Raw genomic sequence first — 12,131 nt, 5'->3', positions numbered from 1 at the left:
CCTGAATAGCCTGTGGAAGTGGGGCCAGAGCCCACTGGCTGCTACGCAGCTAGGACCGGAGCCCAAGCCCTCCACAGCCCAACCAGAGCCAAAGCCACTGCCCGGCAGCACGAGGCTAGACAGTGTAACAGCCCACGGCAGTGTGGGCTGCTGGAGCACACCAGGCAGTCCAGCCAGGGTAACAGCAACAAGGCCATCAACCCAGCAGGCAGCCAGGTAGGCGCTGGAGGTAGTCCCCTCACGTCCCACCCTTCCCTATTCAGAGCTGGCAGCTGGGGGCTCGGACAGGGAACCTTCTCTAGTCTGGCAAATTCCCTCGTTCAGGACCAGTCAGGTCCCAAGGGTGCTGGATAAGAGATGTCCAACCTGAAGTAAAACAATTAAGTGAGCATACTACACTTTGTATTCTGTGTTTTAACTAAAAATCAATATATTTGAAAATATAAAAAACAGCTAATGTATTTAAATAAATGGTATTCTATTAGCAGCACAATTAATCACAATTTTTTAATCACTAGACAACCTTAACAGGAATTTAATGTGGTTTAACAGATCAACTTTAAATTCACACCTGTAGTTCATTTGGATTCTGTTTCCCCAACCCCTCTGTAGACAAGTCCTAAACCTAAATAAAAGGGACCAAAGTTGTATTGTCCTGTGAATTTCAGTTTATCAAATATGTACCATGTCTCTAAGATATAAAATACACAGGAAAAACCATAGCAATATTGATGCAGTATGCAACTGGGAAAAATGAGCTAACACTTCTGAGCAATAAACTTGAGCTAGTCTTTCTTAAAAAGCTTTTAGTGTGCTGATTGTAACTCAATAATTCCAGAAGGCACGCTTAACACAGATACAAGAAACTGCCACCTCTTTGCTTTAGCCAGCATCTTGTCAAACTATTAATAGCTTCTTTAGAAAATGAAAATGACTGACCTGTCCCTGACAGAAAAGTAACTTCCCAAGTGACAGAAGGTATCTGATGTCACACAAGCTGCTGTACCATAATGATGTGATAATCTACCATTCAGATTTATATTTGCACACCTTCCAAATTATGTGAAAATGAGGTGGTGAGAGTTAATTCAGCTCTCAAACAATACTGTGCAGTGTTTCCCGATTGGTGCTCTGTAGAACCCCAGCGTTTCACTAAAACGCAGCACTCCCCCGTCCCCTTTTAAAAGCTAGAGTCTATTTTGCGTTTTTTTTTGTTTTGTTTTTTTTGCTTGACAACTTTTACCCTGGGCAACCCCCTAGGGGTTCCTTGAAATTCCTTTAAGCTAAAAGGGTTCTGTGGCCAAATAAAATTTGGAAACACTGGCTTAGTGAGTAGAGAAATCCCCCTTTACCACGTATGGGAATTTAATTACCTGAGCTACAGAAAGCAATATCATCTTAATTTAGAACTGGGTACCTGGTGTAACTACAGTCATAAGAAAGATTCTCAAAGTGGGCCTGGAAACTGGAATTTAAAACAGAGGTGGTGGGGGATGTGGGAAAAATGTCATGAAAAGGAAAGGATTTTCCAAACAAGCATGTAAAAAACAGAGTTCCATTCAAGTGAAAACTTACAGACATTTTATGGACAGCAACATTCTCTACAATACATAGAGACTAAGTGTCATAGGGAAAAAAAAACTTCACAATGTACAGATGGCCTAACCAAAGTTAATAGGATACTAATGAAGTGCTATTATGTTGTATGCCGCACCCAAGCATAGAATCAATAACAACAGTCTTTTTTCTGTATTCTAGAATTTGTGTTTAATTCACTTGAGAATGGAAGAAGGATTACAGTGGGCTGTGCCCACGAAAGCTCGTGATACCATCTACATGTTTTGTTAGTCTTTAAGGTGCTACTAGACTTTTTTTTTGTGTGAATAATAAATTTGGGAACGGGATAAAAAGGGAATTTGTTTTGAGAAATGTTACCAAATCAACTTGTGCTGAAAATCCTATATAAGCAAGGGGTTTTGTCAGTGGAATTTGTACTTATTTAACACATTCAAAACAAATACTACTTATATGTGGCTCTGCCAACAGGAAAGACTTAAAGGCACAGAGAAGAAAAATACACAAAAATAACTATCAACCACATAAGATTGATCCATATTTATCAGACATTAAATGCTTTAGAGCACCGATTCCTACATCTTTTTGTTTTTATTTGACTGAATATTTTTTTCCTTTTTTAAAAATTCACCCAGCAAAAAAAGATTGAGAAGGGTGTTTAACTTGTGACTGTATTTCTTTCATTTCTCAGAGAAACCTCTCAAGAAAGTCTCTCAATAATAACAAAGATAGCTTCCCCAATTATCACCTCTAATATCATTAGCTCACAGACATTTACCTTCCCCCCCCCCCCCATCGCCGTTCTGTTCTGAAATTTGATCTGTCCTTTTCATATGTGTTCATTTTTTTTAATTGTATCCTTTGGTATATATGGTTGTGACAATTTTCTTCCACTATTTGATCTGAGGAAGTGGGTCTGGCCCATGAAAGCTCATCACCTAATAAACAATCTTGTTAGTCTTTAAAGTGCTACATAGTCCTGTTTTTTGTTTCTCTCAATAATGGTTAGACTTTTAGAGGATCTTTGGGTGATCCTCATGGACTGTAAAATTGCTTTATTAACACGAAGGTACAACAAATTCTGACCCTGTCTGAGGGAGAGCACAACTACATACCACTTATTATAGAAGTGTTTTTGTTTTGTAACCCTAATGACAGTCACCCTCGGCAGTCTCCCATTTTTGATAGATTAATTAAAAATAAAATGTACTTGTTTCTCACACACACGAACAACTGGAGTATATAATAATCTGATTGCTCTCTTCACTTTTTGGATACAGTTCTGCTTTCCATTTCACGGTTTATCACCTGTCTTTGTTAACAGATAGCAGAAAGAAAGCAGCTACACTTTGCAGCGGTAAGCTCTCTCAAACTAGTTAATGTATCCATGATTAATTGTATGAAGAAAATAAAAGAGTGCCTACAGTCTTCATTTATCAGCACAGTGGAAAGCATAGCTTAAAGACAGCAACTAGAAGAAAATGGCACTGTTGTAAAATCAGAATATACTCTCACCACATACAAACTTCTAGATATGCAAATCAGAGCCATGTTTTCCTCAAAATTAAGTTCAAGTACGTACCCTTGCATACACATTCTCAATCATGAAATCTATTAAATTAATACAATCTGGTATAATCGGAAACAACCTGGGACATATCGTTTTCACTTTATTAACAGAAACCTTTAATGGACATCATTCTTTAGATCATTTATCATTCATAAATGTTATATCATTAAATACACTAGAGAAATAAAAGCTACACTCTCCTCTTAGAGTTTTAGGGTTTCTTACTTTTTAGTTTAAATCTTCTCCAGTCCAAAAAACCTTCACCCCATAATAAAACAAGTCTCACTATACTGCTATTTTTACACACAGCTAGATCTCTCTTTGTAATTGGAGCTTGGACCACACTGTTCTTCCACCTTATTTAATGGAAAAGATTTTATAGATATATGTCCCATAAATAGAGCAAGTTTCCCTCCTTGTGTAAGCTCAATTGTTAAAATACATTAGCATAAGGATAATTAAAACAAGGGGACTGAATACCACTGGTCCTACCCGGCTGAAACTGTTGTGTCCTCAGTATCCTTTCCAGGCTTATACAGAAGCAATAGTTTGATGATTTTACTACTGTTGACTTATTCTCAATTATTAACTAATTGTTTTTCAAATTGGAGTTGTCACCCAAATTCTCCTTCCAGATGCATCCCTCTTATTAATCACTAGATAACAATCAAATTGTTGTGGCTGGAGAACTCAAGCTCTGAACCACACACTTAGCACCAACCAACATCCAGTACCGGAAAACCTCGCCATAGATCAGTGGTTCTTAACCTGCGGTGCACCCACCCGCTGGGGGTGCGAGACATTCCAGATTTTTATGATATATCTTAGGTTTAAAAAAATGACCTACTTCAACTATTTTTAATAAGGGGTGTGAGAACATATTTTGAGAACCAAAGGGGTGCAGGTTGCAGTAAGGTTATGAACCACTGCCAAAGATGGATGCATTCCTGGTGATGAACTTTGCGAATATTGGGAACCATGGCTACCTGTGGGGAGCTCATCACAGTTCCAGGCATCCACAGGGAACAGGAATGAAAACCAAATGGTATATTAACTTTGATTAAAATAATTCTCTCACTTCTAATCACCAAAATGTACTGGGAAGCTTCAGAACAGAATTTTATCAGGACCACTGTTAGAAGTTTGCAGCAACATGTTCTTCATTCTCATAGCTCACACAGAGTAACAAAAATATTTCCTCAGCAACTATGATGCAGTTGCATGCTCTCTCTCTGAGTGGAAACAGATGGCTCCCTGTAAGCACAGGTTCCCACCTGCCCTCCTTGCAGTGCTGCACAGGGTGGCAGGTGGAAGCCAGTAGGCGTGGGATGTCAGCTTTTGAGCTGGTTCCCCGCACGTACCAGCTCCCACAGAGACACCTCCGTACCCATGCGCTACTGCCTCTCATGCAAAGAGGTGGCTCCGCACATAAATGTGTAACCACTGAAAATTTCAGCAGTTACATGTTTACTAAAATAAACACATTTTAATATCCCTACTTCCAGGTAACATAACTAGGTAAGTGCGCTGGAGAGCCTCTCTCCAGCGCACTTACCAAGGGTTAGACTCACAGAGTGATTCCCTTCATGTGTGGGAAAGTACAGGATGCGATGCATCACTGGACATCATAAGTGGAGAAGAGAGGATTTGATTTACTGGTTACAGTGGTAGGAAAAAGGAAGCCCATTCACACAGGTAGATAATCCAATACTGGGCAATGTTCCCTCTAATCTTTTCCATCCACTTGTCTTAGAATATGTCTGCATTGCATTCCTCCTTCGAGAGAGGAATGCAAATGCAGACAAATGAAATTGCCAATGAAGCGCGGATTTGAATTTCCCATGCTCCATTTGCATAATTGCTGCTGGCCGCTTTTTCGAAATATCTTATTTCGAGATAAAAAACGCTGTTTAGACGCATTTCAAGAAATAACCCTTAAATCTATAAGGAGTAAAGGTTATTTCAAAAGACGGGTTTTTTCCTCAAAATAGCCACATCTAAACAGCATTTTTTCCTCTCAAAATAGGGTATTTAGAAAAAGCTGCCAGCCGCAATTATGCAAATGAAGCGTGGGAAATTCAAATCCGTGCTTCATTTGCCATTGCTTTTGTCTGTATTTGCATTCCTCTCTCGAAGGAGGAATGCAATGTAGACATACCCTTAGGGAATAAATTTTTATCTGTGCACCGAGGCATGTACGAATGTGTACCACTAATAGAAACAAAAACCTAACTGCAGGTGCTCTGCTAATCAACTGGGCAGCTTTTAAATGTTTCTGGAGCGGTTGCACAGCTTACAGGGAGAGCTCATATTGGGTTACTTACAGAAGTAGTCTCCAACCTTTTTATGCCCAAGATCACTCTTTGAATTTAAGAGCAACCCAACATCAACCCTGCCTGCTCCATCTCCTCTCAACCCTATCCTTCCATGCTCTCTCCAGCTCCCCTTTCTCCTTCACTTTCACTGAACTTGAGCAGGAGGTTGAAGGGGAAGAAGGGATGTGGTGTGCTGGCTCTGACAGCAGGCTCAGGGTTGGGGCTTGGAGTGCAGGAGGAAGTATGGGGGGCTGGCTCTGAGAGGGAGTCTAGGGCTGTGACTAGGGATGCAGGAGGGGGTATGACAGGTATGGGCAATATTTGGTGTGGGGGGCACCTCACAAATTTCCTAAGTGGCCACAGGCCATCCCGGAAGAGGTGGGACCATGGGCAGAAAGATCGGGTTGGTTTGGCTAGATCTACCTTCTGCAAAACCATGCTGCATTTCATTCCAATTACGTTTACCTCTATATCCTTAACTACTTTCCCTTTCAAAATGTGTTCCAAGATAGTCGTATCCAAACTTCTGAGGGAAATGCATCCCCCAATCCCAGTCTGTGGCCCCAGCCCCTTCCCCTTCTCTAGAGCCAGGGCTGGAAGTGGGGACATAACTCAGCTGGGAAGGAGGGGAAGGCTGGAGCTGCAGCTTGGGATGGTGCTGGGACTTGCAGTGGGGCAGGAGCAGAGTCAGTGGCAAGGCCGTGACAGGGAACAGCAGTAGGGGCCAGCTCCACTCCTGGCCTACCTCCACCCCCAGCCTTGTCCCCAGACAAGAAACAGAACCATGACCTGAAGCTCAATTTGGGGGTGGGACCAGAGCAGAGCAGGAGGCGGTGAGAGGCCAGGTAGCATGCCATCCCTATCTCCCTTTGAGGGTTGGCCTGACCCCACCATATCACCACCAACCATTCCTCTGCACCGCAGTGTGGGGTCCTTTTAAGACCTTGAATATAACTGAGATCAAACTAAAGAGCCTGTAGTTTCCCAGATCAATTTTTATTTTACGCCCTCTTAAAAATAGGTACCATATTTGCAACTTCATTACAGGGAGATGACTGAGAAACCCAGGAAGCTGAGTAGCAAATACTGCTGCCTCCACTACTCCAGATCCTGCATGGAGCATATCAAAAATAACTTTTGAAGAGATGTTTTTCCCTAGGGCTGCTCCAGTCTGAGGTGGGAAGCAGATACACAACTGCAACTGGCCTAGAGCATGTCGAGGCGGAGGGTAAGGGGCCAGGACCGACTTGGGGCTGCAGCCAGCCCTCCAGACGAGAGGGAAGGAGTGACAGAGCATTTTAGGGCTCCATCCATTGGGAAAGAGAAGGGAGCAGAAGGAGTGGAGTTCGGACTTGCTTCCCCAAAGGGGGCTCCATGATTAAGATTTACAAGTTAGTAGCCATGTGGACACCAACCATGTTTTTAACCAGTTATGCCACTACCCAATCATTGGTGAAGTAAGAGCCTAATAAAAGTTTACAGCATGACCAGAGACACAGCTACTACTTATCTGCGTAAAAACATAAAGCATTCTGTAACAGCAGTTCTCCAACGTAAACAGGGCCTGTTAGGGTGCATCTAGACAGCTCCCTTTTGCTGGAATAAGCTATGCAATTTGTAGTACACAAATTGCATAGCTTATTCCGAGTGTAAATTGAAAGAACTTATTTTGAAATTTGGTGCTGTCTACACAGCGCCAAATTTCAAAATGGCGTACTATTCTGACAAATCCCTTAACTCTCATGGAGCAAGAGTTACAGGGACACCAGAATAGCACACCCACTACTTCAGGAAATAGCAAGCGCTTTTAAAGACGTGGCAATGCTATTTCGAGATACTTCTGGTATCCAGAAAGAGCAATGCAGTCTAGTTGCACCCTCAGTAACATATATATTTGACTTGGTTACAGCTAAACTTGTTTCAATAAACTTTGGTCAGCCAACATACAAAAGATCCAATCATATTAAGTGACATTCAAGAACCATGCTCTCTCTCATATCCTTGGGCAGTGCTGTCAATAAAGGTGTACTGTTTCACACAGCTCCACAATTACAATTAATCCCAGATTAGCCAAAAGTGGCTGTGTTTAGTGCAAGTTATATTTATAATGACCACTATTATATTGCTAGCCATATCAGTATAATTAACTTGGTTATTAAAGACTCCAAAAAGTAACTAGCACCATCTCATCTAACCCTACCCAGAAACAAACTGAATGACAAATTGATAATACCATTATGGGGAGTCAGCTTCAAAGAATGAATTTGACAGCATATTTCTACACTTATGACTCAACCACAAATATCAAAGGGAAGGTTTGCAAAATAATCTAGGACCAAATATGACATTTTACAACACTGATAATTCTGCTTATTTTACCATCCTCCTTACTTTGTTTCCCTACTGCTTTGTCTTTGGTGACTCCTTCTGTTCTCTTTCTCTATCTCTGCACAAGCTACCTTAAAGCCACTCCCAAATTTCGCCTAAAACCTTCAAGCTTTACTCCTACACCATTCCCCACTGCCTATAATTAAATGATCCATGATACAATTAGCTGATGGCATGTACTGTTTTATAATTGGCCTTTAGATTAAATACCATAGTTAGAGTGATATGGAGAACAGGAAAATTCACTTTTCCCACAGCTATTGTTTCAGGATGTCTGAGGATTCTAGGAACAAGCTCACTTTTCATTTGGGAGGTTAATTTAGAACCACCACAAATTAAAAACTCAATTTAGTAATAAACCTTTAGATTCAGCATGGTTTGGATAAAATACCTAAGGCAAAGGGGTATCTGACATCCATACCATAGATAACATGATTGCCCCATTTGAGAATAAAGGTGGTTTTTTTACATTAGACATTACATGCAGTTAATAACAGCCAATATTGAGGTTGGTGAGGAGACGAGGACACAGGGAAGAGCTACTTGGTTGGACACAAAAATACGACTCAATATATTTTTATTACATCCACAAGCCCTGAGCAATGTCACCAGAGGAGACACAGACCCCCTTGTGTCTGTGTGTCGGGAGAAAACAGGCACTTTGCCACGATGGGATCCCCGGCTTTTCCTTTCCTCGGGCTGTCCCGCAGGGGGCGGGGGCTATGTGAGGACAGAAGGAAGCACCCCGGCCAGACACGGTGCGGGGCGCCGGCACAGCTGCCCCAGGCCCCGCGCCTCCCCCAGCATCAGAGAGGAGACTGGGCCAAGCAGAGACCGCTCCCTCCCAGCCACCTCCGCCCCCGCCCCGAGCGCCCCTGCTCTCCCAGCCTGCAGCCAAGCCACCCAGCCGCGGAGAAGGGGGTGGGGGGAGAAAGGGAGGGGTCGCGGCGGGTTCCGGGCGAGACCCACCTGAGCTGGCGACGGCGGCGGATCCCTCAGTACCAGGCCGCCCCCCGGCTCCAGCCGCGCAGCCCGGCCGCATCCTGCCCCCCTCAGCCGCAGCCAGCGGCCCCCGGCACCGCCCAGGCTCCCCCCCCCCACCCCCTCGGGTCTTGGGGCCCCGTCTCTCACCTGCCGCCCGCCCGGTGGCTCCGGCTGCTGCCTGTCAACGACGGGGAGGGGAGCGAGGGGGGGGGCAGCACCAGGCAGGCTCGACTCCTCCCCACCCGCTTCTCCCTCACGCTCGGCTCGCTCCCGCGCCCCCAGCTCCAGCCGCTACGAAGTCCCGCCTCCGGCGCGAGCCCAGCTAGTCCCGCCTGCCCCGCCCCCTACGCTGCGCGCCGCAGCAAAGCTCCGCCCCCCGCGCGGGCCTCTCCGCCTGAATCATCGGCGCCGCGCGGGCGAGAGCCCTTCGGAAGCAGTTGCGTCTCCTGACCGCTAGCCCGCTCCTTTCGGACCTTGCGTGCGCGCGCCCCGAAGTGGCCGCGGAAGACGGCGGCACGAGCGCGACGTCGTCCTCGGCGCGTCTGGTGTGGGCGGGAATTTTGTCTTTTCCCGCTTGCCGTAACCTGCCCGCGTTGTCGATAGGGTAGAGCTGCCGCTGGAGAAAGGAACCCAGCTCCACCCCCTCCCCCACTCACGTACAGGTAATGAGTGAACCAGTGGCGCGGGGGGAGGGGTCGTCCCCCCCTCCGCCCACACCCCTGTGCTGACGGGCTCCTGTGGGCAGCGCCGCATTCCCAACGCGCCGCGGCGGGCGGGTTCTAGACGCGGCTGCCCCCCTCCCCCCACCCCACGGGGCCGGAGAGTGACGCGGCGCCACCTCCCTCCGGAGCCGGCCGAGCGCGCGGGGGTCGCGGAGTTGAAACGGCGCTACCGGGGCATCGCGGCGGGTAACGGCAACGGCTTCCCGCGCGCGGCGCTGACCAAGGAGCGGGACAGTCCGGCTGCAGGTGACGCAGCGGGAGGGGAAGGAAGGGTGCGACCGGGGGGGTCCCCCTGCCCCCCCCAGTGTAAAGCCGTCGCCCCCCGGTCCCGAACGACGAGCTGGCGACATGAGACGCCTTCGCTGTAGGTCGGTCAGATCGACGGCGAGAGGAGGAGGAGCAGGGGCGTGTCCCACAGCCCGTCCCCTTAAGAGCCCGGCAAGCGGTAGCCGCAATAGACGTGGGATCCTCCTGCTTCTTTCTTAGCAGGAGGGTGACGTAGCTGGTGCTGTGGGCATGTATAGGGCCGCTGAGCGGGATAAAGTAATTCACACCTCTCGGCGATACTGCTACAGGCTGATGAGGATGTGTCTGCATTGGGTCCTGTCATGTGTGACCATTAAAATAGAAACGGCGGGGGTGAGGGGTTGGAAGGGGCCAGTACACTTCACTTCTGTGTCCCAGCCCAACACAAGTGTTGTCTAATACAGTTTTTGTCATCCTTTTTTTTTTTATAAAGTACCCCTTTGAAAAAAAAAAACCTCCCTTTAAATATATATATATATATGTGCCCCCAGTACGTACAGTTTTCAGACACACACAGGCTACGTCTAGATTGGCATGGTTTTCTGGAAACGGAAAAGTTTTCCGTTAAAAGCATTTTCGGAAAACAGCGTCTAGATTGGCACAGACGCTTTTCCGCAAAAGCACTTTTTGCGGAAAAGCGTCTGTGGCCAATCTAGACGCGCTTTTCCGCAAAAAAGCCCCAATCGCCATTTTAGCGATCGGGGCTTTTTTGCGCAAAACAAATCTCAGCTGTCTACACTGGCCCTTTTGCGCAAAAGGGACTTTTGCCCGAACAGGAGCAGCATAGTATTTCCGCAAAAAGCACTGATTTCTTACAGTCGGAAGTCAGTGCTTTTGCGGAAATTCAAGCGGCCAGTGTAGACAGCTGGTACGTTTTTCCGGAAAAGCGGCTGATTTTCTGGAAAAACTGGCCAGTCTAGACACAGCCACAATGTTTTTCTACCATTGCAACACATTTGTTCAAACAACTTAATGGTAGCTGGGTAGGCGATGAAATTTTTGAGTGTAAAAAGTACAAAAATAATAAAGCCTTGTAAAACTTAAAACAAAAATTCAGTTTTGATGAATCCTTTTCCCCCTTCCTCCCTCCTAGACTTCTCTCAAGTATCCCTAAGGGTACTCATACCGCTGGTTGAGAATCACTGGTCTAATATACAGAATACTTTACAACACAGGCTCAGGTCTAGTTTACGCTACAGACATCTACAGTATTGGTAGAACTGCATCACTCAGAGGTGTGGAAAAAGCTACTCACATGAGTAATAATAATTTAACTGACATAACACAACCACCCTCCTGCCAATATAATCCTCTCCAGGCAAATTAAGTTTATGGAGCCCTAAGCCTCTATGCCTCCCCCATTATGGGGCTTTCTGTGGCCCACAATCGATTTTTTTTGTGGGGACAGAGTTCTGCGACTGGGGGCAGAGGAGAGGGAACAGGGAGCTGGGAGGGCAGAGGACAGGGTTCTGCAGTAGGGGACAGGATGCCAGTGGGGACAGAGTTCGGGGAGAGGGGACGGGAATGGGGACAGAGTTCAGGGAGTGGGGACAGAGTTCTGTAGCTGGGGACACGGGAGTGGAGTCTGGGGAGCGGGGACAGGGTGCCAGTGGTAGCAGAGTCACCTGTATCTGCCTCCTCCCAGGATTCTCTCTCCCTCCCTCCTCCCCCCCCCCACTGCAGGAAGCCAGCACATGCCTGCCCCGGGGCTAACCCCCGCCTCCCGCAGCGGGGGCAAACCCCCGTGGGAGCCTGCCTCGGGGGCAACCCCCCCATTCCGCGGCCCGGGCGAAACCCCCATTCCGCGGCCCGGGCCAAACCCCCATTCCGCGGCCCAGCCCCTCCCCTCCCGCAGCGTGGCCAACCCCTGTGGGCACCTGCCCCAGGGCCAAACCCCCCTCCCACGGCGCAGCGCAGCCAACCCCCTCCTGCAGCATGGCCAACCCCCGCGGGCGCCTGCTCCGGGGTCAAACCCCCCTTCTCCGACCCGGCCTGGCCCAGCCAACTCCCTCCCCTCCCGCAGCGTGGCCAAACCCCGGGGCCAACTCCTGCTCCCGCGCCGCAGGGAAACCCCTGTGCCCAACTCACCCCTCCTGCGGCGCAGGGAAGCCTTCGCACTCCTCCTCTAGGGCCAACGCCCCCTTCCCCAGCACACAACAGAACTGTGGGAGGGGGAAGTGACACGGGCTTCAGAGAGGACTTCCGTCCACCCCGCGGGAAGCCGGCACTACACTAGAGATAGGTAGTGGGGCTTCTCGGGGATGGGAGGAA

The 12,131-nt window shown here is 47.4% G+C and overlaps 2 protein-coding genes across 18 annotated transcripts in view; one reads left to right on the top strand and one right to left on the bottom strand.

Annotated features, from left to right (window-relative positions):
* Positions 1-12,131, bottom strand: part of ERC1 (ELKS/RAB6-interacting/CAST family member 1) — a 512,836-nt gene that overhangs the window by 482,047 nt on the left and 18,658 nt on the right. The window contains exon 1 of one of the 10 annotated variants that reach the window (XM_075941060.2): positions 8,980-9,210. The exons of 8 other annotated variants lie outside the window; for them this stretch is intronic. The gene's annotated coding sequence lies outside the window, so the exon portion shown is untranslated. Of the gene's footprint in view, positions 1-8,817; positions 8,904-8,979; positions 9,211-12,131 lie in introns of those variants that run through there. One more of the 10 variants, XM_075941069.2, reaches the window with a different exon arrangement.
* RAD52 (RAD52 DNA repair protein) overlaps positions 9,231-12,131 on the top strand; it is a 28,274-nt gene continuing 25,373 nt past the window's right edge. For 2 of the 8 annotated variants that reach the window (XM_075941132.2, XM_075941169.2), the window contains exon 1: positions 9,232-9,494. The gene's annotated coding sequence lies outside the window, so the exon portion shown is untranslated. Of the gene's footprint in view, positions 9,495-9,610; positions 9,801-12,131 lie in introns of those variants that run through there. The other 6 variants (XM_075941149.2, XM_075941155.2, XM_075941140.2 and 3 more) reach the window with 5 other exon arrangements.

This window comes from Pelodiscus sinensis, chromosome 1 (assembly GCF_052426305.1).
Source record: "Pelodiscus sinensis isolate ZL-2025 chromosome 1, ASM5242630v1, whole genome shotgun sequence".
NCBI lineage: Eukaryota > Metazoa > Chordata > Testudines > Trionychidae > Pelodiscus > Pelodiscus sinensis.
The sequence above is the reverse complement of the archived record's forward strand: the minus strand, read 5'-3'. Positions and strand labels throughout refer to the sequence as shown.